The sequence below is a fragment of the Trachemys scripta genome, chromosome 3, assembly GCF_013100865.1.
Source record: "Trachemys scripta elegans isolate TJP31775 chromosome 3, CAS_Tse_1.0, whole genome shotgun sequence".
In the NCBI taxonomy this organism is placed as follows: Eukaryota; Metazoa; Chordata; order Testudines; family Emydidae; genus Trachemys; species Trachemys scripta.
The window spans coordinates 169,484,578-169,490,577 of record NC_048300.1 but is presented as its reverse complement, the minus strand read 5'-3'; the positions used below and the strand labels follow the sequence as shown (position 1 = coordinate 169,490,577).

Here is a 6,000-nt window from a genome sequence, read left to right as displayed (position 1 = left end):
TCACCGCAAGATGTATTGAACTTCATATGGGAAAATAAGCTGACAGATAGTGTCCCTAACACAGTTATTGCTCTTCACATCCTCTTGACTCTCCCAGTTTCTGTGGCCAGTGGTGAGCGAAGCTTCTCGAAGCTCAAGTTGATAAAAACATACATGCGAACATCTATGTTGCAATAAAGACTTGTTGGGCTATCTATCTTGTCAATAGAACATGACATTGCTCACAGCATTGACTTGGAGGAACTTGTTTCTAAATTTGCTAAACTTAAAGCGCGGAAACATAAATTCTAAATTATAACATGTTATTCTGTGACAGTGTATTGTGTATAATGTATGTGATTTATTTTGTGGCGGGGGGCGCAAGGTGGAAGTTTCGCCTAGGGTGCAAAATATCCTTGCACCGGCCCTGGCTATAATGGCAAGGAACAGATGTAATTCATATGAATCAGGAATGAAAACAAAGTCTATCTTTGTTGTGATCTACTGATTATTTAACAGGACTGGGAATCAGGACTCAAGGGTCTCAGCCCTAGACAAAAGATTTTGCTAAACTGGGATTAACACTAAACTTGTATCAATAATATAAGGAAAATAATCCAAACCTTTCAGATCAATAGATGAGCCAGAGCTATGAAATTCAGATCCAGAGTTTGAAAACTCCCAAATGGCAGGAGTGTTTGGTTCCAGAGTTTTGGTTTAGCCAGTCGTAGAGAATGGAACCATCCATTATAGTTTGAATATGTGATCTAGCACCCCTCCCCTACAAAAGTTCAGTGATGCTCAGATCAAATGGCCTGGCTTGGACCTATCTCTAATTAGAGTTATAACTTCTTTAAAAATAAAACATTTGAAATCCAAAAACACTCTAAGTTAAGATCGCCCTAAAACGAGTACAGGCCTTAACATTGGAAATGCAGAGTTATGCGGCCAGATCCTCAGCTGGTGTAAATTGGCCTACTTGCATTGACTTATTTGCTGCTGCACCAATTTACACCAGCTGAGCCTCTGGCCCATTTCTCAAAAAGGAGTAATTCTATTTCTTCACCCCTTCACTCTGCACACCACTGGCCCTAGCCTGTCTTTCATGTTTTGTCAAATGACATACCCTTGGCTCTGAATCTAGGATTAGCATCCAATATCTGAAAAATGGACAGCGTTAAGATAGATATTGGGTTGTCTTTCTCAGGCTTCTGCTGGAATGCTGGACCCAGCTGGATTCCTTTCAGCTAAGAACAAGTTATCTCCAATTTTCATGCACTTTCTCCTTGACATCATTCCAGAGGAATTCAACTGCCTTGATGTTTCACAGAGATGCACAGTAGCCTTGTCAGGGAGAAGACCATGCAGCCATTGCTGTACTCTGAAACAAGGCATGGCATGTACTGCCTTCCTTTCTGCCATGCTAGCTTCTGACAATGGCCTCTGCAGAAGAGTTTGGGGATCCTGAGCCCCACTCCAACATCTCTTGACAAATCTAGCAGTGCAAGCAGTGGCACTAGGGTTAAACCTGTTTTTCAAGGATGTTTGACACTTTATGGGAACTCTGGGAAGGTGACCGTGCTAGCCCTAATCGTATCTTTTTACACTCATTTTAAATGTTAAGTAAATCTGGTTTTCATGAGGTTTTTATTTATAGCTAATGTGTTCTGTTTCTAACGTGGCTGGGGTACATGTGTAAAATGTTTAAATCACATTAAACATACCCAAAATATAATATCCTCCATGCTGGTATCTTGGCCTTATTCAACCATATCAAACACTAGCTACCAGTATCAAGTGAGATTGCTCTTTTAAAAAAAAAAAAAAGATCTCACATCTGGGTCAAATAAACTCTGCATAATTAGTAGATATCTTGTTCATCTCTCTGTTACCTGCAACTTGAGAGCTCTTCTCATCTTTGATAGTATTAAGACCAACATCTCATTGTTTACATTACTTCAGTCAATATGTCAATAGCGTACCCAGTTTCTCTCACCCTCCCGATAAATGGATTCTTACCAAAAAACTGCAGGTTCAGCTTTTCCATGCAAGATCTTGTGTTAAACATATACTTGGCATCCAGAAGCTACACAACAATGCTTTCCTGTTCAGTGCTCTGTAGTTATGTCATTTGTACCTTTCTTTTCCTTAAGTTAATTTGTTCTTGTAATTTGAGTTTTTTTAATTTGCTGAGGCATGAGGTGATCTTGTGATTTAAAGAAATTTGTCTAGAACATGAGATATTACCCTCTATTCCATTTTCTTAAGCCATCTGAGTTTATGAAGGTTAAATCTAGTAAAAGCTACAGAAATACAAATTTCACAAGTTAGAATGGGAACTGTCCTATACTTCATGCCAAAGATGCAAGGTCTGACAGCTACTTAAGGAGGCTATGCAGTTCAGAGTTGCACTAGCTTGTCGTTTCAGAGCTATTTTTATTATGCTATAATGGGAAACAAACTTAATTAGACCAATATCTGTACTTTATGCTGCATTGTGTATCCCAAAGTTAGTACTGTTTTTCTACATTCAAATTACATTTCAGCTTATTAGAAAAGAAAATTGCTTACCTGTAATAACTTCTGTAAAGACAGCATCAAATACCTCCGACTCTTGGCCCCTTATGTTGGAAGCACAATGTCCAAGAATTTTCCTGGCTTTTAGGACCTCTGTAGTACTGGTAGTTGAGCCCACACCCAAATCCCTCCATTCCAATTGCCAGGGTCCCCCTTACAACCATCCAGTAAGTTCCTGACAACACAGCAAGCAAAAATTCCCATAAACACACTGTTGAAACAAACACACAAGAGCTATCTGACAGGATGAACAAAAATCAATGTAATGAGCACAGTTTGGTTTGACATGTGGGTGAGTGGAAGGCTAGATTTTGCATTACACTCCAGCCCTTTCCCATCACCTGGAGCTACACAAAGGAACCAAATTCTAACCATAACTCACCAGCAAAGAATTTCCATAAAGGAGGCGAACTCTTCACTGGAGGAATGCTGTCAGAAACATTTCCTGCCCCCAGCTGTCCTGATTGCAGTGTAGAGGGAGCTGAGGGAGGGAGGATGTTGAGGTGGAATTCTGTTCCACTACGGTGAGCCTCCACTAGCGTAAGGTCCCTTAGGGCTAGCACTTTCCCCTTAGCCTCTCTATAGTAGAAGAGTTTGTGGAATACAATGAACAAAGTGGACCTTGATTTCCTTTAACTCTGTACACTGACCTCAGCCTTTTCACCAAAATGATTCTCCACAGAATGCGGGGTGGATTAGCTTCTGTTCTTCCTCATATGAATGATACATGTATGCAGCCATGGATATCTAATTCAAAGCAACAGCTCTTACCACCATAATTCCTGCATCAAAGGTTGCCAAACCAAACCAATACCCTACAAAGACCTCTCTTTCATTTCCTGTCTTACTTCTTGGGAAGAGAATTAATTAGTGCAAGCACTACTCTACTATTATGTATTATGCGTATTATCGTAATGCCAAGGAGCCCCAGTCATGGACCACAACCCCATTATGCTAGCAGTTGTACAGACACAGAAGAGAAAGACAGTCCAAAGAGCTTACAATATATGGATACAAAAAGACTGACAGGGAACAAGATGACAATATTGGGTCAGCATGATGGGCAGTAGTCTCAGCACACCAGCAGCCTAGCCATCGTAGGGTTTTCACTCTGGAGTTTGAACTGCCCTTTGGACATAAAAAAATGGCAGTTCACAGCCCTCAGTATTGCACTGATACTCTCTCCTTCCATTAGAATCCCAGTGTGATGGCCAGGTGCTCACTGGAAGCCTTGGCTAGTAGTTAGGGGGGGGTCGGACCTTTAGTCGCCACATTCCTAGTCTTCCCCCTGGATCATATTCACATCTGGTGCCAGTCTGTCTTTGTCTTTGTTTGGGATGGAGTCAACCCTCTGGTCGAGTTATCCACTCAATCCTATCTCTTCCCAGTGTGGCAGAGTACCTGGGAAGATAGGGGCTTGGTTATTGACTCCCCCCCCAAGAATACAACCCCAGCTATGGGTTTCAAAAGACATTTATCCTTCCCCTCCTCCCCACCAGGATAGAGTCTAGAATGTAAGGGGCTTTGGGCCCTTTTTAATGAGACTTGGGAGAGGGTTGGTAGGGGAGCCTGGACCCTCGCACTCAATCAGGCTCCAGCCCAGGGCCCTATAAAGGTTACTAAATGTCCAGTACCCAGGAGCACCTTAAGGCTGTCCCCAGGCCACTTCCTACCACTCACGCTGTTGTCCAAGTCCTGCATTTTGTCCCAAAACAGTAACAGAACAAGGTGCTGATTGAACCTTCAGTCCATCTGGGCTCAGCAGGTAGGATCCTCTCCTCCAGGAGATGGTTTCTGCAGCACCCTTGCCTAGGAGTTCTCAGGGCAGCTCCTTCTCCCTTCCTTGTCAGCCTCTTTCTGAGCTGTTTAGCTCCACCTCCAGCTGGAGCATGTTCTGCAGGTGTGGCTGGATGGGGTCGTCTGGGCCTGGAGTTGCTCTTTAACCCCTTCAATTCTAGTGCAGAGTTTGTACATCCCATCACACCAGAAACAAATCTGAGATTCAAGGATGCCATAAATTTGTTTTTTCCTTCTGGGTGTGAATACATAATACATGCTCTCTCACTCTGTTCTCCAAACACCAAGCATATAGGCCCTGATTCAGGAAAGCATGGTTCAGGACAGCACATGAGCATTTGCTGAAGTACTGTCCTGAATCAGGGCCTTACTCACAGACAGCTCAAGGAATAATATTGCCAAAGTTGTTCCAAATCTTTCATCTCCTGCATGTTAGTTCTCAATCAGAATTGTGCTGGCCCTACATCAAACATTTGTATTTCATGGAAGAACAGTTACGAATTCATGTATACTACATTGTGCAAAGATATGGCTAAAAACTGGTGCTTATCATTAGGGGAAATGTGGGTAGGAAAGGATTTATTTTATATGCAGGAAACAACAGATATTTCATTTTGTTTGCACAGAAGTCTGTCTCTTGCTGATATGAATGCTAAGCTGTAAGCACATTTCTGATCAAGTTTAGTAATTAAATTTAGCAGCAAATATGTTTTCTTATCAGGTTTGAGAATTTTTTGCTACCTCAGTGATTTATGTCATGTTGACCTCAAATCAAGGCTGGTATTTTTAATTTAACTAAGGGGAAATTCCTTCATTTTCCAAAAGCATATAGCTGATTGAGGATTCTTTACATTTCCTTGTTATGTTGGGACTGACTTGAAATAGATTGGATTATTTCTAAAATGCTATTCTGTTTTTTATAAAGGTCATCAAACCACAGCAAAGTATCCGCATGTCATTCTGCTTGAGTATGTGACTGTTATTACTTTATTCTACCTAATTTAATCATCAAACGTATTCATCTCATGAGACAGTAATTTTCTTGCAAGTGCAATTATATTTCACAGTATGCCTGCTGATTAGGCACAAACAGAGAAATAACTCATCAGAAAATTACAAAAAGAATTAATCATCAACAACATGTATAGTAAAGATTACAGTACTTGGCAGTCACTAATTAAACTCCTTCATTCTCAAATGTACTAGCCAAGGCTTAATGGGAAGCATGTATACATACCCAATGAATGAGTAAAGATCACATAACCACTCACTAAAGGTTTACACTTCTAATTGTGCAAGAAAGATGGAGGAATTTATTGTTTGTTTCTTTATGAGGAACTGTCTTAACTGATGGTGTGGAAGATAGTCCCCTGTAGTAAACATGATATTTCATGAGTTGCAAACTACATCCTGGCCTGCAACATTAAAATCCTGAAACAGAGAAATGAAAAGATAATGTCAAAACATAGATGACTGTTGTTGTTTGTTGTTAGTACTGAAGTCCCCCAAAATATGATACAGAAAGACACAATCCCTACAAACAACAATTTACAATCTAAAGCCTCAATCTTGCTAGCGTGCTTAACTTTATGCATTGTGAACTGTCCCATTGACTTCAGTTGGACTATTCACAGTGCATAAAATTAA

At 40.8% G+C, this 6,000-nt stretch overlaps 1 protein-coding gene across 3 annotated transcripts in view; it reads right to left on the bottom strand.

Annotated features, from left to right (window-relative positions):
* Window positions 1-3,556: 3,556 nt before the first annotated feature.
* The window catches only part of DCDC2C (doublecortin domain containing 2C), a 108,898-nt gene continuing 106,454 nt past the window's right edge, over window positions 3,557-6,000 (bottom strand). For 2 of the 3 annotated variants that reach the window (XM_034766448.1, XM_034766449.1), the window contains exon 13: window positions 3,557-5,784. The gene's annotated coding sequence lies outside the window, so the exon portion shown is untranslated. The remainder of the gene's footprint in view (window positions 5,785-6,000) is intronic. The other variant, XM_034766447.1, reaches the window with a different exon arrangement.